The sequence below is a fragment of the Silene latifolia genome, chromosome 2 (assembly GCF_048544455.1).
Source record: "Silene latifolia isolate original U9 population chromosome 2, ASM4854445v1, whole genome shotgun sequence".
Classification (NCBI taxonomy): Eukaryota; Viridiplantae; Streptophyta; class Magnoliopsida; order Caryophyllales; family Caryophyllaceae; genus Silene; species Silene latifolia.
Window position 1 is genome coordinate 98991574 of NC_133527.1, and position 24277 is coordinate 99015850.

At 35.8% G+C, this 24277-nt stretch overlaps 1 non-coding gene across 1 annotated transcript; it reads left to right on the plus strand.

The window, feature by feature from the left end:
- Window positions 1–13066: 13066 nt before the first annotated feature.
- LOC141645534 (small nucleolar RNA R71) lies at window positions 13067–13173 on the plus strand. Its single transcript, XR_012545014.1, has one exon. It is a non-coding gene; the product is annotated as a small nucleolar RNA R71 (small nucleolar RNA).
- Window positions 13174–24277: the final 11104 nt, after the last annotated feature.

Below are 24277 nucleotides of genomic sequence, written 5' to 3' on the forward strand. Positions count from 1 at the left end.
GGTTAAAACAATTTCTCAGGGCCACTGGAGGAGTAATGAACTGGAAATGCGTGGCCACGCTCGGAAAGTATCTATGGTAGATAATTCCGGTCAATCAGTTATTCTCCAGATCGAGGAAACCACTCTCGATATGATCACTTGCAAGTACGACCCGATAGACACCTTGCATTGAGTGGGAGATAGTAATAGGACAAGAGAATTGGTGACGCACACTTGTCGAGGACAAGTGGGAGATTGTTGGAATAAGTGTCCTCCGACAATAATGCGATCACAACTGTCGATCATAATGATCACATGTTTAAATCTCAATTTAAGAATACATGTGGGAAGTAATATTTTATAGTCAACTGGTCCACACATATCGGTAATGATTGGCTGACTAGAGTTTGACATTACTGTCGTGCGACGGTGGTGATCAGTTGATCCCCTTAGGTCATACCTATAGGGAAATACTCTTTATTGATTATTTAATTAATCGTATGCCGATACGAGTTAATTAAATTGCTTAAAATTGACGGATGATTTTGTGAGTAAAGTTAACGTGTCTTATTGTAATTAGATTAAATTAGTTACGGTCTAAGTAATCGAATTGTTTTATTACTTAGAATAAATTATTGTTTGCGAAACAATTGAAATTGTATGAATAATTTATTATAAATACAAGACGTTGTAATTTATAATTTGATAAACCATTTTGGTACAAGTAATCAAGAATTACTAGTTAAATTTTGTATGTGACATATTTTATTAATATGTTTATTTTTAATATGTTAAAAATACATTATTGTGTAATATGTCATGTAACATGTGACACATGACAAAATTGACAAATGACAAAATAAAATGGACCTTCCATTTTATGATGGGTGTACCGAAAATGAGGAGGGTTAGGGTTTTAAATTGTGTTAATTATTTTAAATGGAAACATAATAATTAAGGCTTATGTCTAGCCATGCAACCCTACAAGCTTTTGTGAAGAGCATCTTTTGCATGCATTGGCTCCCTAAAATACCACCCCCAACCGGTTTTTCCACTAGAAAAATGCCAATGGTTTTTCCTCTATAATTATTCACTACCTTACCTAATATTTTCTAGTGTTAGAAAATTATTACATTCTCTACAATTTGTGAAAACTTAGAAAAAGAAACCTCACAATATTACTCCCCTTGTCCGAAATTTTCAAAGGCCAATAAATTAATTTTTGTGTCATTTTTAAGCTAGATTAATATTATTACTAGTTCATAATAATATTGGTTATTAAGGGTATTCCTTGGGTATATGCTTTTGGGAGAGGTTCTAATTTGAACCTTGTTCATCCATTGTTGGAAAGCTCAAGAACTAAGAAGAAGGAGATCTTGTTGGTGCCCAAAATCCGAAACACAAATGTAAGAAGTGACGATTTCTTCTCTATTTTATTTTATTTTTGCATGCATAAGATCTTGTATTTATTTTATGACCAAATAAATTAATTCATATATGAATATGTATACTAATGAGATTATTGAATCCTAACATTTATGCACATGGAATGCAATGCATGAAACTAAAGATTGTCATTTTGGATTTTACAAGTTGGGAACAAAGATAAAGAACACCTTAATGAAGCCAAGGTGTTAGTCCTCCAATGTTGCTAGGACTCCACAAAATAAATGATCAAGATAAAATAAAAATAAGGGAAGTAGACAAACCATAATGGAGGTGTAAGAATGTAGGAGCCTCCAAAGTTTGCTAATCATCACCCATTGTATCATCATCATCATCCTCCTCCTCTATTGAGGTATCATCAACTTCCATAGATGTGGAATCGTGTCCACTCTCACTTTCATTTGCTTGTTCTTCCTCACTTTCCTCTTCCTCTTCTTGAGCACCACCCTCTTCAACAACCATCTCCTCTCCACCCGGTCTACTACCACTAGGAATGCTAGGAAAGAATACTTCCCTGTCCGCCCAACTAGGCAAAGGACAAGACAGATCAAGAAGTCCTTGCCTAGCTAGATGTAGGAGGGGCGGATATTGGGCCTTGTAAGCATCCACTCTATCATTGTACGCTTGTTTGTGCATTTCCCTCATGAGTAGTGTCAAGTAATCATTTCCCACTTCGACATCCTTGGGTTTGAACTCTTGGTATTCAAATGGGTAAGGTGGGGTGATAATGGAGGAGGAGGGCTCGGCAATTTCGCCTCTTTGTTGTTGAATGATATGCTCGGTCTCTTCGGAGAGTGGGAGAAGGTAGTTCGGTCGATGAACATTCAATCGGAAAATTTTGGAAGGCGAGGTGAAATATCTAGCTTCATTGGTTAACCACCCATATTTGTCGTCAAGAGTGTCGTGCTTGACCCACTTGAAGTTGTGAATCATGGTGTCCATATCAACAAGATGGCCTCCTTTAACCGACACATAGGTGTTGTTTTTGTTGAAATCCCGGTTAAAATGCCTAGCCAAATGGGTAACTAGTCCTCCATTTACAATAAAGGCGGTGCCTTCTTTGCCACAATCGACATTTAGCCATCGTTCAACCAAAAGTCTTATATCATTGTATGGCTTGGTAAATTCCCTCCCAATGTTCAAGGCCGACTCAAGAAGAATACAATCGAGTTTGGTAAGGTGATTTGTGCCATTTCTAGCTATCAAAGTATTCCCAATGACCTTATGCCATACTCTAATGCCCGGATGGTGGAATAAGAGAGCACGACAATCATGAAAACGCACAAATTTCTTCCCGGAAATTGCCATCCAAAGAGGAGCGGGGTCATACTTGATATGAGTCTTTGTATATTTCGGGTTATCACTAAGGCCTAATATCTTACCCAATTCGCCATAAGTTATGCGTCTATCAGCATTTTCAAGACGAAACTCGATGTTGGTTCGAGTCTCCACCCTTTGACTTCCAAAGAACTTAAAAATTTCAATGTGAGGCAGGGGTATGTCAATTCCTTCATTGTAAACAATTTACCCAATCCCATAGACTCAAAGAAGGTTTTGGTTTGTTCAAGAACACCCAATTTTGACAATGTATCTTCACAAATAAACTTAGTAGGCATGATGGTTTTCTTAGCAAAGATAATGAATTTCTCCCTATGAGAGTCGGAAGTGAAAGTTACCTCCGGATAATTGGATAATTGCTCAATGACCGGAGTTGTTGATGTTGTAGCTTCTATAGGGGGACCTTGTTGAACCTCCAACCTCGCCTCATGGACTACCAATGCCTTTGACAATTGTTTTGCTTAAAGAGCTTGTTGCCTTTTGGAAAGTGTCTTCTTTGGGGGTGCCTTGTTACCTCCTTTAGTTCTTGCCATTCTCCTTTGCTTGATTACACCAATGAAAGATTGAAATCTTCAATTTTTAGTGATACTCAAATCGATTTAGGATGAATGTTGTTTTGTATCCCAAAAATCGACTCAAAGGTTGAAGATCTTGGTGTTTGAATCACTTGTTGCAAAAGGAGTGATTAATTTTTGTTGTGAGGAAGTTTGGATTTGATTTGATTGAATTTGGTTGAGGAAATTTGGCTTTGTTGATGGGGAGGGTGAGGGTTTTTGGGGTTTTTGGGTACTGAGTTGTGCTTGTATGTTGAAGAAATGAGAATGAATGGGAGAAAAGGGGTTTAAATCAACCGTTATTTTTGAAATCGCAGCAGAGGACGAGCGGACCATGCATCGGGACGGGCGGATTCTTCAATGTTTAACCCAGGAAAAGACGCCACAGGACGAGCGTCTTGCTTCTAAGATGAGCTGATTCTTTGTGGAGAGACTAACGTCTTTCTGGAGGGACGCTCGGATTCCTTTACAGAGAAATCCCCATATTTTTGCTACTGAAAAAGACGAGCGTCTTTTGTGAAGGACGGCCGTCTAGAATGAGATGAGCGGATTCTCAGCTGAGACACTCGGATTCTCTTATAGACCAGTTTTTTGTATTCTGCAGCTCTACGAGACGAGCGTCTGGTGACTTTGGACGCTCGGGTTCTTCCGGACGAGCGGATTGTCCGATTGGATGCTCGGATTCCTCCTTGACCACACGGATTCAGGTCCATCCGTGGGTATTTCGTAACCCGTGTCATTTTCATTCTTCAATTCTCGTGTTCTTCATTGTAGGGGCACTACAAAGGAATGAATAACCTAGGCAATTGCTATCCCCACACTAAGTTAAAGCACTACACATCAATAAAATCATAAGACCCTCCCTCACTTCTCTCAAAATGATGAATATCTTGATCAAGGCACAAAAATAAATCCAAAATGACAAAGAATGCAATATAATAATTGAAATACAAGTTAGGTAGTTAGAATATTTACAAATGATGGTTTAGGGAGGACTCCACCAAACTCTCATCCAATGTGAGATGTCAAGGGGGCATGTTCAAGGTGTTGTTGATGTTACTCAACACCTTGAAGATGTAGTCGAAAGCTTGTTCATTATCATGATAAAGGTCCTCAATAGATTTTTGCATTTGTTGTTCTCCATGATGGTCTTGGTTCATAGCATTACCAATATAGGGATTGAATATCCCTTCGAACTCATCATCCCAAAGACCGCAAACTTCATCTACTTGATCATTGAAAGTTTCTTGAGTTGATAGAGACAACTCTCTTTCTTTCTTGTCTTGGCCAATGAGGCCATCTTCTTCACTTGTCATGGGTGAGCTTTTCAAGCTCTCATTGTTGCTATTTCCTTGCTCTTTTGATGGAGCATCATCCATTTTATTTTTCCATTGAAATCCCAACTTCTTCCTATCATCCTTCCGGCTATAGTGATCAACCATAAAACATGGCTCATGCAATCGGGGAGCTCTCATGGTCTTGTCAAGATTGAAAGTGATGGTTTCATCTCCCACTTCAAGGGTGAGTTCTCCATGCTTTACATCGATCACCGCTTCCGCGGTGTGCTAGAACGTTCTTCCTAAGATAATAGGAATGTTGGAGTCTTCTTCCATGTCAACAATGACAAAATCCACCGGGATGAAGAATTTTCCAATTCTCACGGGAACATCTTCCCATACCTCTAAAGTTGTCTTTGTTGATCTATCCGCCATTTGAAGCGTGATGTTGGTACATTTGAGTTCTCCCATTCCTAGCCTCTTGCTAACCGAATATGGCATGACACTAACACTTGCCCCAGGGGCACATAAAGCTTTGTTGATTGTAGTGTCACCAATAGTGCATGGAATGGAGAAACTTCCCGGATTCTTGAGTTTTGGAGGTGAACTCCCTTGAAGGATGGCACTACTCACCTTAGTGAAGGCAATAGTCTCAAGCTTCCAGATTGATTTCTTCTTCGTAAGGATGTCCTTTATGTACTTTGCATAGGCCGGAACGTGATTGATCAATTCCGTGAAAGGAATCGAGACTTCTAAATTCTTCAAAATTTTCATGAATTTTCCAAGTTGGTCATCAAACTTAGGTTTAGCTTGACGACTCGGGAATGGAAGCCTAATCACAATGGGTTCCTTCTCCTTGCCTTTTTCTTCATTTTTCTTTGAAACTTATTGATTGGTGGGTTCTTCTTCCCCATAGTTTTGCACAACTCTTTCCGTGTCACCAGCTTCCACAACTTCATCCTCAACTTGCTTCTTTGGTCCTTCATATCTCGTACCACTCCTCAAGTGAATGGCACTAACCGTTTCATGTCTTGGGGAATTACTTTGAGGTGGTAATTGCCCATTTTGTCTTTGAGAGTTTGAAGATGCTAGTTGGGTCATTTGAGTTTCCAACATTTTTGTGTGGGCTAGGTTGTTGTTGATGGTGATGTCTTTTGTTTGGCTATCTTTTTGCATTTGAGTGAAAAATTCTTGTTGATTCTTTTGCATTTGGAGGACCGCTTTTTGAACATCAAAACCTTGGTCATTTTGTTGATTGTATGGTGTTTGATTTTGATAACCTTGGTTTTGGTTGAAAAAGGGTCTTTGGTTTTGGTTTCTCATGGGAGGTGGGGTGTATGTTGGTTGATGGTTTTGAACATTTTGGCTTTTGTATGAGAGATTTGGGTGGAATTTGCACTAGTAGAGAAAACCCCTATCACGACGCAGTTATCGTGGCGGTTCTAATAGAAACGACGCGAAAAGCTCAAAAAATTGGCGGGAATGAAATTTTTATGTATGTAGGAGGTTTATAGTGGCGGTTTAAGTAAGAACCGACGTGATAACATAAGTTTTTTATGGCGGTTCCAAATAGGAAACGCCACCATAGGTCAATTGTGGCGGTTCTATTAACAACCGACGTTAAGAATGATGCTAAAAGTTAATACAAAGTTATACTTTTTTGGGTTAAAAAACCGCCATAATATATTTTTATGTCGGTTTCTAATTAAAACCGACTTTAATAGAAAAAATTAAAAAATTAAAACCTCAAAAAACGCCTTAGCATTATACGATTAGTTTCCTCTTAAACCCGTTTCTTCGTCTTCTTCAATTTCTCAGACTCCATTCTTGTTTCTCTCTCGAAACGCCCATGCTCCACTCCGTCTACCGCCACCACCATAAACCTCACTCCCCTCAACACCTTTCGGATCTGCACGCTCGCCCACCATGCCACCCTCGCTAACGTCGTGCCTCTCATCATCCCCATCATTGCTGCTTTCATTCAACGCTCCGATCATGGCTGCAACTGCTCAAAAATACACCACCGGTATGATTCAAAACACTAAATTAATAATATCTTCTTAATCTAATTCAGACCCTAATTCATCATACCCATACCCGAAACCCTAATTAATTTTATTTTTAATCTAATTTGATTGTTTAGACGATGTAAATTTGGTGGTAGAGTTGCACTATATCGATTTTGCTCCTCTAGATTGTTTTTGTTGATTTGTGATTTAAGATCTTTGATTTCTTTCAATGCCGCTTCAAGTCTGATGTTGGGGAATTCATTTTCCTGCTGGTGATGCCCGGCCACCCATTCCAAATGGCGGTAGATTATTGTCTTAAAAAACTTTTCCATCTTCCATTAGGAGTACCTAAAATTGATACAAGCCGGTTTGCTTAGATATTAGACTTGAGAGTTGAGACGGCAATTATATAGAAATAAAGAAATTTAAGGTCTTATTTTTATTATGCCCCTGTTTAATTATAATAAGTCTACAGTTAAAGATACGTATTCTCTGAAAGTTTTACTAGCTGCTTATGGTTCATAATTGAACGGTGTCAAGATATGCTAACTACCTATAGAAAAAAAACCGGAAACTGAAGTCTGACATTTGTACTTAGCTATGTGAACTCTGGAGTAATACGTTTTTCTTGCGGCTCTTTATTTCGTTCTACGAAGTAGGTCTTATTCATGTAAATCATGGCTACATTTAGAAAGGGTGTTCCAGTAGGTAACAAAAATCATTGGCTCAGCCGCCCTCTGTGATAAAAAGGATTTTTCTTCATTTACATGGAAAAAATAGTAAAAGTATTTTGAGGTAGAAAAGGTTGTTTAATCCTTTTAGTTGAAATTATTTCATGCTTAGTGGTGTATCTTTCTCACGTTTCTAAGTCAAAGGATAAGTCATACTAAGGACAACCTTACAACAAACTTGAATTATTATATGGATAAGTTTCATTGTTCGTTTAATCCTTTTTTCCTTATATTCCTAGCATGCAACATGGATAATCGGTAACAAATGTATTGTTGAGAAAATTACAGTCAGAAGTCCTACTAGCAGCTAAGACTCAAGAGTCAAGACTACTGAGCTTCGTGTGCTTTTAGTAAGGGGAAGATCAGATTTAGTGCTTGTTTGAATCTCTTACTTGGTACCTATGGGAATTCTAGCTAAAGGACGTCTTAATTCATGTAAGCCATTCTGCAGTGTCAACCATTCTGCAGTATCAACCAGGTCAGGAAAGAGTGCCTTGGTGATGCCCGGCCACCCATTCCAAATGGCAGTAGATTATTGTTGTAGCCTTGTCTGAATTGATCTTTTGTTTTTGCAAATTTTTTAGAATGGCATTCTCTATCTCTCTAACCTCAACGAATCCACTCTTTGAGAATGAAAATGTATCCCTTTATTTCTCTTGTTCATCTTAGTTAACTTGTTCTTAGATCTGGGAATATTGTGTGAATGTTTATGGCGTTGAGTAATTGGTGAAAACAGAAGCTCGTTCTGCGTTGTTGCATGGAAGCCTGGAATGTTATGATATTGAAGATGCGATTTGCCATGCTGTTGCCGCTGGTGTTCAACTCTGTTTTATCCCGGTTAACTTCTTTAACATCACTACTCTTTACTTGTTATTGGTAATTAATTCTCTGATTCTTACTACATCAAGCATTAATTACCTGCTTATATTATTTACCCCATATTAATCGTCTTCCTGAAACCATGTCATCTACATCTTCTCGGCAAACAGTTATGTAAAAGGTCTTGAATTTAAGAATCAAATTTATCGTTGAATGCGATAACAAATGCTGACCAATGTCATATGTGTAGATGTCAATCAATTTTTCATGTGACTTTCACAATCTGCCTAGGCTAAAATGATACTAGGAAGGAGCATTTGGCGGATTTTTTGAATAACAGGAGCTTCAAAATGAGATTGTTACATAATCACTAATGCTTCAGTAGCTTGAGTCGTACTTTCCTAATATATTTCTTAATTGTTTTTTTCATGTGCAAAGCTATGCTTTCGACTCCCCAAAGCACCAGATTATGCACAGACCAAGATTTGGAAGCATTGGCAGGTGGTGTATCTTTGCTAGTGACTCATTCAAAAGTAGTGTGCATTCCTTTTTTCAGTTATGTTTCTTGAGCTTAATTGTTTCTTTTGGGACTCACTGATCATTTTCAAGGAATTCGGATGTTATAATAGTTCACAGCTTGTTTAACATTTTGTTATATTTATATTTGGATTTGTTGCAGCGCGAATGAGCCTACTGTGGATCCCAACCGTCATGGTGGATATTTAGCTTTTAAAGCGCAGGTATTTGTTCAGAATTTAGCCTTTCTCCTATTGTCTTAAAAACCAGTCTTCTACCAGCAAGTATTTATTTTGAAAATGCTCAACTTGTAACTGATATTCTCAGATTTTGTTGTACGATTTTCTAAGAAAACCTTCCAGACAACAATTGATACAAACTTTAGCCCGCTTGATGAATGTGCTGTGTGAAATAGTTATAGGCCATGCTAATATATTCAAGGGTAAGAAATTTGGTGGCAGTACGTAGTTTAGATGTAAATTCTACCTAACTTCTGCAAATATAGGAAAGGGGCAGTTGTTGTGTGATCATTGTTTTGCTAATATATATGAATCTTGATACATCTTACCTATGTAGTTTATTCTGGCTAAGATTTATTCAGATAGAACTTTAATCAAAATACTTAATATTAGAATACTAGAAATCTACTTCCATTTCCTCTGATTGTTTCCATATAGAACTATATATGGTCCATGTCTAATTAATCTCCTACATGAAGGACTCAGCTGGCACTCGACACTTAAAGAGGCTATCTGCTGGTGGTCTTACTCACTTACTCATGTCCATTTGCTCCCAAGCTTTCACTTTGCTGTGGTGGATGATTACCAAAGGAAGTGGAGGTTTGTAGGTAACTTTTCTTTTAATTTATTCATATATGCCCCATATATTTGGTGCTAGTGTGTTTCGGTCCTACGGGCGAATTATGATCAATTAAGCATATGTTAGCATTAATAGAGCTACAGTTCTAATCTTTTTTTAGGCGCATCGCTGTAATTTGTTTAGGTTTACTTCAGTTTTACCACTAAATCAAATTGTTAATGTTTTTTTCTTTTTTTTTCAGTTTTTTCTTACTATTGGTTTTGTTAAATGTATCATTGCAGATTTAAGAGTGTCAATTGACGAGATGAAGGATGTTAAAGAGGTGTAGGCTTCAGAACTATATTACTACATACAGGTGATAACTTCCTTCACTTCTTACTTTGCTTCATAAATTTTAAGCCGAGTTGTGTTCACGTGTGTCGTGTAATAGAGTATTGTGACCATGAGCATTTGATCGTTGTTGGTTTTCATGTGTTCACACTCTCTCTTTGTAATGTTTGTCAACTCTCAACTTATTATTTTGATATTTCTATCTTTGCACTATTATCCAGCCTGACATTAGTAATTAGTGTCTATCTCAAGTTCTTGGTAGTTATCAGCATCATTTGAATGTCATTTTCACTGCAGGTAAATTGAACATAGGAATGGCCGATGAGTACAATTATCTTAACCAGAGCAAGCGCTTGGCGATTAATCACTACTACAAATCCAGGCAACTACAAAGCCCCTTTAACAACGATTATTCACGAAAATCACAATAGACGTTGTAGAATGTATGGCGCGAATTTTACTAAAATCAATTACAACGGGCATGGTTATAAAAACCGTTGTTATTAGTTTTAACAACGGGTCACACATGCACAACCGTTGTTAATAATTTGGCGCAAAGTTAGTGAAAAGTAATCACAACGGTTATTTTTGAAACCCGTTGTTAAAATTTATTTAACAACGGGTGTTTTTTTACAACCGTTGTTAAAACATATTTCACAACGGTTGTTGTTTAATAACCGTTGTCAATACCTTCCATACTATAAACCACACAAACAGAAGTCTGCTGCAGCCACAAAACACAACCCTTAATACACAAACACAAACACAAAGCAAAAACAAACACAAAACACACACTCTCTTTCTCTCTTTCTCTCTTTCTCTCTTTCTCATCATCGCTTTATCTTCTCGCCGTCACTTTGTTGATTTCATCGTCTATTACGTTCGTATTTATCGGGTAAATCTCACTTTATCCTTTATTAGTTTCATCATCATTATTTTCTTTTTCTATTTATTTCTTTTGCATGTATGTGTTTTTATCGACCATTATGTTATTTGTTTAAGTATTGTTCGCATAATTAGTTAGTAAAACAATGAAGAAGCAAGATGAAGAAGCAAGATAAACATAATTAATATATATATATATATATATTTATAAATACATAAATTAAAAAAAAAATTACATATATAAAAATGCAATTCTTATATTTTCATAGAGGATCTTATTCTACTCTATCGTATCCGTCCTCTCCTCCTTGGCTATTTGGAGGTTCCGTTCGCTTGCTATATCGTCATATAGCCGCAATCGCTGCTGCTTGCTCCATCAAGCCATCTTCTTTGGCGTGCTTGATGCGGATCGAGCATCCGCAAGGTAGCTCCTGAAACTTTCCTCAATATGGAGGAACCGGCGGATGAAGTTATTGTTGTTCTCGATCATGGTAAGAGTCTTAAGGATGAAATCATTCATTTTGTTGGAGTTTTTGGAGTTTGTTTTGAAAGATTAAGTAGAGTTTGTTTTAGCGAGTTAGGGTTTGGAGATGTATATATTGAGATAATGGAAATGTTAGTTGAGATAATGCAATGTATTTATACTAAGCAATGTGTGGGTTGAGTTGTTTTTTAATTAATATATATGTTAGGAAGTTGTGCCATAATCATCATCATATCTCTCAATGCTGCTTCAAATCTTATTACTAACCCTTCTCATTCCATATTATCCGTTCATATGTACAGTGATGTCAGTAATAATGCATGCATCGGAATTCTAACGGGCCGTAATTATGCATGCATCTAGTAATATTTAATTTAATTTTTTTTTATTTTTTAAGAACAAACAACAACGGTTATTTACAAACAACCCGTTGTCTTTAGTTATAACAACGGTTTTGTATATTAAAACCCGTTGTTATAACTTTCCCCCCAAAATTGAGTCACACTTTCCAAAACGGGTTTTTATACTTAAAACCGTTGTTAATATTTTTAACAACGGTTTTCTAAAGAAAACCAACCGTTGTTAAAACCTTTTACAACGGACGCTTTAACAACGTCCGCTTTTTTATACAACAACGGTTTTTGACCGTTGTTATAGCCTGTATTTGTAGTAGTGAATGGTCTTGATGATACTCTGAACTTCTTAAGCTATCAAAGATGTTAAAGAGGTGTACGTTATCAAAAGTTTAGAGAAAATGTAATGTTGATTTGTTTATTAACTAAGACGTGTATGTGATTATTTACACACTTGGAAGTATGTTTTTTTTAACATCAATAATACTAATTTGTTAGGTCGGATGATACACAAATTTGTTGGTTATCATTCACTTCTATTTATTGTTTGTTCATTTTGGTATTTGGATTGTCAAATCTTTAGGTTATTGCTACCAAAATTTTGGTAGCAATTTTTTATAAAAAAATAACTACCTATGGTGGCGGTTCTTCACCAAACAACCGACGTTATAATTACCTTTAGTGGCGGTTATGTACAAACAACCGACGTTATAATTACCTTTAATGGCAGTTCTATAACAACAACCGTCGTTATAGAGAACATGTAGTGGTGTAATGATATTATTGTTATAGTTATAGTGGCGGTTTTTAAACAATAACCGCCACTATAGGTGAGTTATAATGGCGGTTCTTGTCTAACAACCGTCGTTTTATGTAAGTCTATAATGGCGGTTTTTTTAACAACCGCCACCGTATGAGAGCTATAGTGGCGGTTGTAAAACCGCCGCAAAAGTATATACGACCCCGTGATATACGACGCACCCAAAACCTTTAAAAACCGCCATAAAAGGTCATTTTTGACCGCCACTGTAGGGGTTTTTTCTACTAGTGTTGGTGTTTTCATTGTAATAATTGGAATAAGGGGTACCACTCTTGTATACGTGAAAAGCATTCACTTGTTCATTTGTTCCCCTACATTCACTTTGGTCATGTCCCAAAGTTCCACAATTCTCACATATCCCACTTGGGATTGATGACGATGCTACAATGGCATTAACATGATGCTTTGGTGATTTTGAGGCTTCTTCAAGTTTAGTCATAGCCTTCTCAAACTTCAAGTTGATGGTATCAATATGAGCACTAAGTTGAGCACCCCGTTGAGTAATATAGTCCACTTCATGCTTTCCTCCTCTAGTAGCCTTGCGAGGTCTACTATATTGTGAATTATGGACCGCCATTTCCTCAATCTTGTTCCAAGTTTGATTATCGTCAAATTCGGTGAACATACCATTTCATCCCATGTTGAGAATGTTTCTTTAGTCTTCGTAAAACCATTCCAGAATTGTTGTACCAAGAACCACTCGCTAAGTCCATGATGAGGACATGAGCGACAAATTCCTTTGAATCGCTCCCAAGCTTCATACAAAGATTCTTCATCCCTTTGCTTAAAACCCGTAATTTGAGCTCTTAGCATGTTAGTCTTTTCCGGAGGGTAGAATTTTTTGTAGAAAGCTAGAGCCAACTTCTTCCAAGAGTAAATTCCAAGAGTAGCTTTATCAAGACTTTTCAACCATTGTTTTGCGGTGCCAATTAGAGAAAAAGGAAATAAGACCCATCGAATTTGGTCTTGAGTCACTCCGGTTTGTGAAATCGCATCACAATAGTCACAAAAAGTTTCCATATGGGAATGAGGGTCTTCACTAGGCATCCCTCCAAATTGGCTTCTTTCGACTAATTGGATAAATGCGGATTTTGCAATGAAATTTCCGGTTAAGTGTTGTGGTGTGGGAGTACCATTGGGTAGGTTCTCTTCGGTTGGTACGGAATGTGATGAAAACTTAGGAATTGTGGGTTGGTTGTGTGATTGATTTTGTGTTGGGTTCTCCTCACCTTCTCTTGCAAAAGGATTGATGAACTCAATAGTGTTTGGTTGAATATCTACAACCTCACCAATACCTCTCAAATTATTCCTAGCAAGTCTTCTATTGGTTGTCAGAGTCCTTTCAATTTCGTGATCAATGGGTAACAAGTTACCTTGTGATCTTCTAGACATTAAAAATATCAAACAACTCGAACACAATTTGAACAAACCTTGAGGAGCTTTACTTCCCGAAGGCAAAGAAAGACACAACTAATAACAATCAAAGAAAATCAAATCAAGTTAACACCATCCCCGGCAACGGCGCCATTTTTGTTCGGTCCGCTTTGAGCTTAGATTTTGGTTACTTGTCGTTAGGAGCACCTAGACCAAAACAATATTTATAACTTCACAAACAACTCTACTATTAGTAAAGAGGCAAGTAAAGGTCGGATCCCAAGGGACGGGAATTGATGTAGGATTTTCGATTACAAGTAGTGGTGTCTAGGGGTGTCACAATTTGGGTTGAGATAAGAAGATCACTAAACTAAATAACAATAAAAGTAAACAAGCAAGATGACTAAAATGAGATGTAAACAATTGATTAAAAGCACTAGGGTATCATGGGGTCATAGGGGATTCATGGGAATTGATCATACAAACATATTCTCAAATTATAAGCAAGCAATTATTGTTGTGATAGGATCGAGTTGGCTTATATCTTACAATCCTAGGGAGGTTTGGGTTCCGGGGCCGAATCGATTAAATTGTACAACACCTACAAGTCGACTTAATCCTCCCTACTCAACCATATGCATGGTCTAATGAGAATCGAATTGGTTTATGTCTTACATGTAAGGATTCATAGGCTCGCATTTCATCAAACATAACATGTGCATAAGTTGAGATCACAACAAGCAAGCAAATAAATTATGAAAACATATTAAATTAAGCATGAATCATCCCCCATGTTGGTTTCCCCTAATTACCCATTAACCCTAGTTAAGAAAACTACTCACTCATTATCAAGTTTAACATGTTAACAAGGTTGTCAATCATATTAACAAAGCAAAACATGATGAATAAATGTAGATGATTAACAATAATTAAAAAGGGATTAAGAGAGTTATACCTAATGATGATTCCAAAATAATAATACAAAGAATAAAAGAAGTACTAGATGATTGATGGAATGTTGTCAATCTCCCAATAAACCCAAATAATCTTCAATTACCCAAAATAAAAGATGAACAAAAGAGAAATTAAGGAAATGAGATTTATATTAATATTTGATTAGAAGTTGATTAAAAGATTAAGGAGATATTAGAATGATATAAACTACACTAAGGATTCATAAGAAGAGCATGATAACCTAATTAGACTAATGGGGTATTTATAGTGGGGATTAGGTGCACAAATTAGAGTTACAAAGAGCTTAAATGACGATTAAGTCCTTGAGGAATCGCTCTCCTCAAAAAAAGATGCGGGTCTCCTTTTAGCTAGTCTTGCAAATATATGCGCATCTTCAATGGAGGGACGAAGAGGACATGTCCCTCTGGAGTAGACTCCGAGCGTCCAAGGGTCGGACGGGCGGATTGGGGAGCTGCTGGACGGGCGTCTGGGCGGCTTGGACGAGCGTCCTGGGAGGCTGCTGGACGGGCGTCCCGAGTGGTGGGACGAGCGGATCCTGGCTCAGCTTCCTTTCCTTATTTTCTTCTTCTAACAATCCTCCGGGATTTTGTCGGGGATGCAAGGATCTTCTTCATCATTGCCCATCTACTACATTATGTACAAAGGCCTTCTAGTCTTGTCTTCTCTTTGATTCTTGGTCATTAGATTCGATCAATTTAGCTCTATTTTGCCATGAAAATGCAAGGTTTGCACACCTCTCCTACCAAGGAAACAAAACCTCAAAGGATATGCAAAACAACGGACTAAAGATAGTAAATGACCCAAATATGCACTAAAAAGCATGGAAACGAGGGCTAATTCGAGGACTAAATATGCTCAAATATTGATCACATGAAAATTATATCCTGAAATTATTTTATAAATAAAAAGGAAATCAAGATCAAACCTCAATTCTATAATAAAAACGCGGAAATTTTTCTTCCGCGGGAGGTAACCCTTGGGGAAAGAGTGCAACAGATGCTGCGCATCTTCCAAGAGACGCAGCAACTGCTGCGCCTCTTCCCCAGCTCCTTTCTGCGTATTTTCAAATCTTTTCGAGATTTACTTCCAAAGTTTCACCTAAACCCTAATTCCTCCGTGTGATTAGTATAAATAGGAGCCTTCGTTCCTCATATTTCTCACGCGAGTGTCTGCCCTTCTCTTCTCCCTTTACATTCTAAGACCACGCTCTTGCTTTTTCGCATCTACGTGCTTGAACTTTCGACCACGTAAGCTCGGATCCTTCTGAGTATCAGCCTCGTTTTGCATGACAGACCAATTTGACCAACTCCACATCAATCAACTCAATCAATCTTGCTTAATTTCCTCTTAGAAGGCACTTTCTTCATACATTCGAGTTGAGCATCACTAAACGTTTACCTAGTTAATCTCGTTTCGTCAAACATGTAAGTCTGAGGGTGTAAATCTCATCTTTTATTATTGTACTTTATTTTTGTAATCGTTATTGTAAGGTTTACGTCGAAAGTATATTCAAACCGTTCTGCAAAACCTTTATTCAAACCCCTTTTTACTAATTAACGCGAGACAGACGTCGAGAAGGAGAGCAGGAACTGTTACGCCTCTTCGAAGGGACGCAACATCTGTTGCGCCACTTCCCAAGGCTGCCGCAGTTCCTGCTCCCCTTCTTCTTCCGTCGTCTTCTGTTATTTTCGTCTGTTATTTCTTGCTTTGTCTTTGCTTGTTCTTATTTCATTAGCATAATATTTAACATATAATTCGTTAATAATTCATCTTTTAATTCCCGACTTAAATCCCAAGTAATTCATATTTGCGCGTTTTCGTCATTTAAATCAATCCGGGTTTTAGAGATTTGATTCATCAATATCAAGTCTCTGGAATTCGGCCTTTGGTATATTTTCATCTGTTCATCGTCATCTTTGTAAATAGTTGAACATTAATAACATAATTAACCAATTTAATTCATAATTAATATTGTAATTAGCGTTTAATTCGTTCCAATTAGTTTTATCCCGTCTTGTATTATTTTTACGACCAATTCATATGTAAATAATTTATTAAACCACTTCTTGTTAGGTTCATATACCTATTATTAGACTCCTCTAATAGTGAACTAATTAACTTGTTAATTATTTGTTCTTTAGATCTAGTGCATGCATAACAAAATGAAAGATTTATAAGAAAAACAATGTTCCTTACATTGTTGGTTGGTTCGAAAATTTGGGCACAAGTAAGGTCACCTTCCTTCACTTGTTCTTGAGCTTATAATGATGGATGATCCTCCTAAGACTCCAAGTTTAGAAGTCACTCCAATAAATTGCACCCAAGATGAATCCCAAAAATCTCTACTAATATTAACTAGATATGTAGTAGAAATATTACCTTAATAATACTAATGATCTTGTATTACTCTCTTAAGTAATGTATGATATGTATTAGTATTTATGGGGAGCTTTCTTGCAATTGCATGTGAGGATTTTTAGAGAGAAATAAACAAAACTAGCAAAAACAAGTAAGTGTCAAAATGAGCAACCAAATGCTCCTTTTGAAGTGCCAAAACCGGTTGGCTTATCCCATGAAGGGAATCTTTGCTTTTTGTTTTTACTCTTTGTTTAATTATAGGTAGAGTGTAGTATGTAGGCTTGTAAGATGTGTCATAGATATGTCTCTATCACACTATGTTATAACAAATGAACAAGACAAAAGAGCATCTTGTGTGCTCTCATGTTGGCCGAAATAATGGTCCTTATATGGTCCATTTTTGCCTTTTGTCATTTGTCCCACAAATGCTTATAAGTCATATGTTTAACTATCTTACATATTTAATTATTAAAGTAATCATTTAACACTTAAATATTACAATTAATAATATAATATACACTCCACTTTTTGAGTAGTATACTACCATTATATCATCATATAATGGGTCCCATAATTACTAGTTAGTTAAAATTACAACTTCTTGTAATTTTAAATAACTAATTACCTCTACCTCAAAACTTATATAATACCTCAACTAATTTAGTAATTTAACGCTTAATTACTAAATTAAATCTTATTTAATCACATTATAATAAGACGCAAAATTGCACTCCCACAATTAAGGAATTAATTAATTCGTATTGCATACAATTAGTTAAATATCTATTTGGGCCTCATCCTATAGGTGTGACCTAAAGGGATCAACTTACCACCACCGTCACACGACAGTAATGTCAAACTCTAGTCAGCCAATCATTACCGATTAATGACGGTCGATCATTGTATAAAGAATCATCCCTCACGTATTCTTAGTATGAGATTTAATTATGATATTTAAATCATGTGATCGCACTATTGTTGAGGACACATTTCCTAACAATCTCCCACTTGTCCTCGACAAGTGTGCGTCACCAATTCTCTTGTCCTATTACAATCTCCCACTCAATGCAAGGTGTCTTGCAGGTCGTACTTACATTTGATCATATCTTGAGTGGTTTTCTCGATCTGGAGATTAACTGTCTGACCGGAATTATCCATCATGGATACCTTCCGAGCGTGGCCACGCATTTCCAGTTAACTACTCCTCGAGTGGCCTTGAGATTTTAAACAACCCTGACAAGGGGTGGACAATTTCTATCGCCCTATTCCCTTCGTTCAGCCACAGTCCATCATAACCTAAAATATACCCAGTTTGACCTCATTTACGAAATCGTAGAGTATAAATCAAAGCTAATCAGAAGTTGTGCCAACTTGGGCGAATAGTCTCTAGTCAAAAGAATTGACTCATAAGAATACTATAGTAGCTCTTGCCACGACCAGGCTTTATGAATTACCAGAACTCTATAAGCGGTCACTGCCCGACAGATTGTCCCATACAGTCTGCCTATGTGATCGACTAGTCATCCCATATGACTCTATGGCACTTGAACTTGCCATCAATCGCATCACACTATAGTCACTTCGAAACGTCACCTCATATAAATAACTAGGGGCGAATACCATGTCAATCCAGTTCACTTTAATGGGGTTCAATTTGTCTCTACAACCCATTCGGATACGACAAGGTAGCGGTGAGTTTAATAAAACTCAAACGATAAATGCGATTATCACATATGAATAGTCAATACACTATTACTACTTCATATTCTATAATCTTTAGTGTATTATTAACACTAGTTTATGAGCAATAAAAGCTTGGAAAGAAGATATACCTGTAATCCATATATCCCAACTTTATAAATTGTTATTTCCTTCCATTCAATGTCATCTCTAATGACATGAATTTTATCCAAGTATATGTCTAGACATCTTACTAGACATGAGCTCTTTACTTGAAAGACGCTCCCACTGTTATCGCATAACTTGTGATAAAGTCATTTGTAGAGGGATTCACCCTTAATCCCTACGTTGACCATTTTATCACAACTTACTTAGATTCCTTTTGTAGAATTTGCAATGTGCGAAACTAAAACACATTTCTTAGTTTCTTACTCCTTTGTCAATAACATTAGCTTAGGATTTCATCAAATCCTTTTAAGCTTGGAAACTAAAGTTTGTGCAACCCTTCAACACCTTAACTTAGTTTATCATCCAAACATGTGTACAAGTCATCAATTGTACTTTAAGGCTTTCACAAGCCCATCTAATGAATTAACTTATTATTGATTTATTATGTACCTAGCATATGGTACATCACAACACGTGCGTCTGTTGGCATACATATCGTTCTAATGGCGGAAACATTAGTAATCGATTTCATGTAATCAACAACTTAATGGGTTCAGTGAACGACTATGATTCCATCATAGTAATTCCACTTTCATAATCATGAATAAGCCATTCAACTTTGTTGTTGTTCAACAGATGCGAAATATCTTATCCTCATAAGACTCTCAACTCTATGCCAATATTCTCTCACATAGATTCAAAATTTAGAATACTTTGCATCCCTTTCCATGTCTCCCAATTTCTCTTACCAGAAGAGAGCATTGGTATATCATTGTCAATAAGTAATATGTTATCAACATATAAGACATGGAGAAACAATTTTTAGCTCCCACTTAACTTCATGTATATCATGATTCTTCAATCATGTGAATGAAACAATTCACTATATCACATGAACGAAAAGTATAATCCTTTAATGCTAGCTTAAGACCATCTTGTGATCACTTAAGATAGCTACGCATAATATGTTAGGATTCTTAGATCTTCATCTAAGGTTTTGTGTTTTAAAACACTTCCTTCTCTAAATTCTCATTTTAGAAAAGTGAATTCAATTTGCCATTCTTCATTATAATGAAATGCGGCAATTCCTAACATAATTTGTCTTGATCAACATCTTTATGTAAATCTTATGCATTTGTGTACTCTAAAGCTCTATTTCCCTTTAAAGAGACCCTCACTTTAAAGTAAATCTACTCATGAGCAACAATTTTCGGATTGTAATGCTTCGGCTTGTATATATAACAAGGTCATGATACTATCACTTTCACAAAGTAATATTTTTAAACAATAAGACATGTGCGATAAACTCCCACTGAACTATACTTCCAATCTATCTTCATATACTATAGTTCATCTACACTCCAACTCTATAATTCTATTACTTTCACAAAGTAACATTTCAACTATAAGAGATGTTTGTGACGATACAATCTTCTCCCACTCTATCTCTCAGAAATACATCTATCTTCTTGAGAGATAGCTTTGTGAGTCACAAATATATATATTTGACGGAGTATTAGTGTTTATCTAGATAATGTACTAGCTTTCAAAAGGCCATCCCAAACATGGCAGCTTAATTCATGTAATATGGTTTAATAGACTCTCTATTCTTGGTATCTCATGGTTGACCATCCGATTAGAATTACTTGTCCGTATTGGATTGCAAATTCCCAAAATTGAGTTAAACAACTCAAACCAACTCATATTAGTTTGATTTTATGGGTCGTGACACTAGGTCATAAACCATCTTTGATAAATCAAATCTATTACTTAGATCTTTGCAACTATGATTGGATCGTAATGCTTTAGTACTTTGTTCAATTGGTTCTCTACGTCATTTTATAAATTTCTCAAATCTCTCAAATGCTTCACCTTTTATTTGATTAAGTAAATATACCCTTATCTACTTGAATCATTGGTAAAAGTGACGAAGTAGTCATAAATTCCCCTTGCGATGATGCTTATTAGAACACATACATCGGCATGTATTTGTCTCAACAATCACTCGCTTGTGTCCCTTTACCACTAAAGGAAGTACAAATTATATTGCAAAGGAGACAAGATTCGCATATTCCATATGATTGAAAATCAAATGGTCCAATAATACTAGTCGACACTAGCATTTAATGCGTTTCTCATTTACGTAACCTAATTGAAAAATCAAATGTACAAATCATTTAGATTACTAGTTATGAGTCTTTTGGATCGTATTATGTAGATATCTTTACATGAGTTGGAACTGTCTAAAACTTGTGTATCATAAAGATAAGTGACATGGCTCACATCCATGTCTATATTTCAATAAAATACAACAATTGTCTTTGATGACAAAATATAGATCCTTTCATGTCTCACATGGAAATAATGTTTTAGACTAAGTGCGTACATAATAACAATTATGTAAATTATAACTCAAAGCTAATTGCTAAAACAAGTATATAAATTTCTCTTGAAGTGGTGGCTACCCGAGCTCCATTTCGTTGTCGGAGATTCATATCACTCTTGTTTAGCTTTTCCACATTTCCAAGTCCCACTTGGAGTAACAAGCCCAACTTTGATATCTTCTAAATACTTGGGGCAATTTCGCCTCCAATGGCCCATGACATTACAATAATGACATTCCTCATAGGATTTGGCACCCTTCTTGGTCTTGGTCTTGGTAGTCCCACTATCCATTTCCAATTTATAATCAGGTTTGGGTTTCTCGCCCATTTTTGCCTTCCCTTTATTAAAACCAAAACCCCTTTCATTTGCAAGGACACTCTTGCTAGAACTCCCACTCAATTTGATATTTCTCATTGTTTCTTCAAACAAGGATGCCTTAGGTTTTATAAGATTTTCTTCACAAGAATTTCTTTCCAAGGTGGTGGGCAATGATATTGGAGTGGGTGGTGTGGAGGTGGTAAAGAAGCAAAAATTTCCATCCTGACCAATGCCAATGCGTAATTCTCTAATCGTATCATTGTCATTATCGGAGCATTTTTCATTGTATGATTGGAGCTATGAATTAAGGTGATGGGTGTAGGAGTATAATATGAATTCATTGCGAATAATTAACTACAAAATAGAAAATGAAGGAATTAATTATCATCTATCGTTTTAATAATACTCGTAAATTTAACTACAAGTATTGCATTTATATAGTGACCTCCACCCAACTACATAAATGATTCCGAGATCCAAATTCATATCAACTCGGGCACGGTGAGCCGATTCATCCCTTATTAATATAACTCGATGGATTAACTCTTTAATCGATTCTACTTTTAGAACTCTCGGTCGATAAAAATTACTCTAATTCTCATCTTTAGCCCGGAACACATGCGACTACGGTCAACAATACTTCCGTTGAGCTCAATCCAAATTTCGATGTAATAACTTTTTACTACCCCACTTCGCCAACGTAACAAGGTTTGTATTACGGTGAAGCCGGATTAACTCCCTTGTGAAATTGGTACTTCATGGGTTTCTACTTTTTGGTAAGGCTTTTTCTCAATTTTTAATATGTGAGAGGTCTTGTCAATTTATTATCTATCACGTTTTAAGTGAACTAAAGCGGTGAACTACGATAATTATAATTGACACGGTCGATGACTCGATATGATATGCATGTGTTGTTATGACGATTTGGCAATGCATGTAACATATTAAAAGAAATGCAAAGCAATTAATAAAATTCCTAGTATGGCCTTCCTAAAATAGAAAATCAAATAATCTATTACATATTCGGAAACCAACTCCTTTGGTCCCTTGAATCTTCAATTTGCACGCCTCCCAAGACACCGTCTTCGTCGGATCACCTTTCCGAATGGCACCGTCTTGAAGATGCTCCATAATTACAAATAATAATAAAATACAAAGCTATTCCTATTATACATTTGTAAAATGGAAAAATAATGAAATAAAAATAAAAGTGATACGAGATCACATTAAATTACAACCGAATCAATATTCCCTTTCATTACGGGTAATATTGATTAAAACTAAGGCCATACTAAGATAAAATTACATAATTCAAAATTATATAAGTAAAAGACATTCAACAATTGAAATATGCAGCATTATAATATGTACCTATCATGCAAAATCATGTGCCAAATCGCCCTATTTAACTTATGTCGTACATATAACCCGGTTTCATGGAAATGCGTGATAATAACCTTTTAAAATCACTAATTAACACTTAAATCACATCTAAGCTCAAGTTAATTATCCTAACACATTTTAGGACTCAAAAATCAGTCATCACTAAATTTTTGACAATAATTCAACTTGATTTAATTTTATGCTCATTTTTGACCTTAAAATCATTATTTATATGAAATAAATCCAAATTAAATCATAAATGTTTCAAAATTTGAATTTTAAATTTTTGAACATTCTGGAATAATTCTATGACCCTCATAATGTCAAAAACATGGTTAAAATTTTCGAATTAATTTTGAGAAAATATAGTTGCATTTTTATCGTTTTTATCTCATAAAATGTATAAAGTATACGAAAATTAAACCAATAATTTTTATAACTTTAGATCCGATTAGTGGGATATTTATGCAACTTAAAATAATTTTCTCAAGCCATGCAATACGTTTTAGCTAATTTTTGCTAAAATAGTCACTATTTATGCCATTTTTACTCAAAAATCCATAAATCATGCTAAAGAAGATATTTAAATCTAGAAATTTACATACTCTCTGTAAATCTTTCATGTGACTTCATATTAAAAGATCATGGCTTAATTCGAAATTTTACTATTTTTAACCATTTTACCTCTTTTAATCCATTTTTATCTCATAAAAATCATAAATCATGCAAAATTAATCAAATTAACTCGTCCTTTTACACACAACTTGTAAAATATGCATGTGAGGTCATATAAATTTTTCAAGGTCAGAAACGAAATTTAACTATTTTTAGCATTTTAATTCCCATTTTAGTCATAAAAATGTAATAAAATGACCAAAAATCCTTAAAATGAGCAATAAATTTCCACGAATCATAAAAATGACCTAAAAACATTTTAGGACCAGAATATATAACATGCATGGTGATTTCGTGGTTTATACTAATAAATCACAAATTTTTAGTTTTATATGTTAACCTTTTAACTCGGAAAAACAATAACCGATTATGCATGCAACATCCTATGCTCTGATACCACTTGTTAGGTTCATATACCTATTATTAGACTCCTCTAATAGTGAACTAATTAACTTGTTAATTATTTGTTCTTTAGATCTAGTGCATGCATAACAAAATGAAAGATTTATAAGAAAAACAATGTTCCTTACATTGTTGGTTGGTTCGAAAATTTGGGCACAAGTAAGGTCACCTTCCTTCACTTGTTCTTGAGCTTATAATG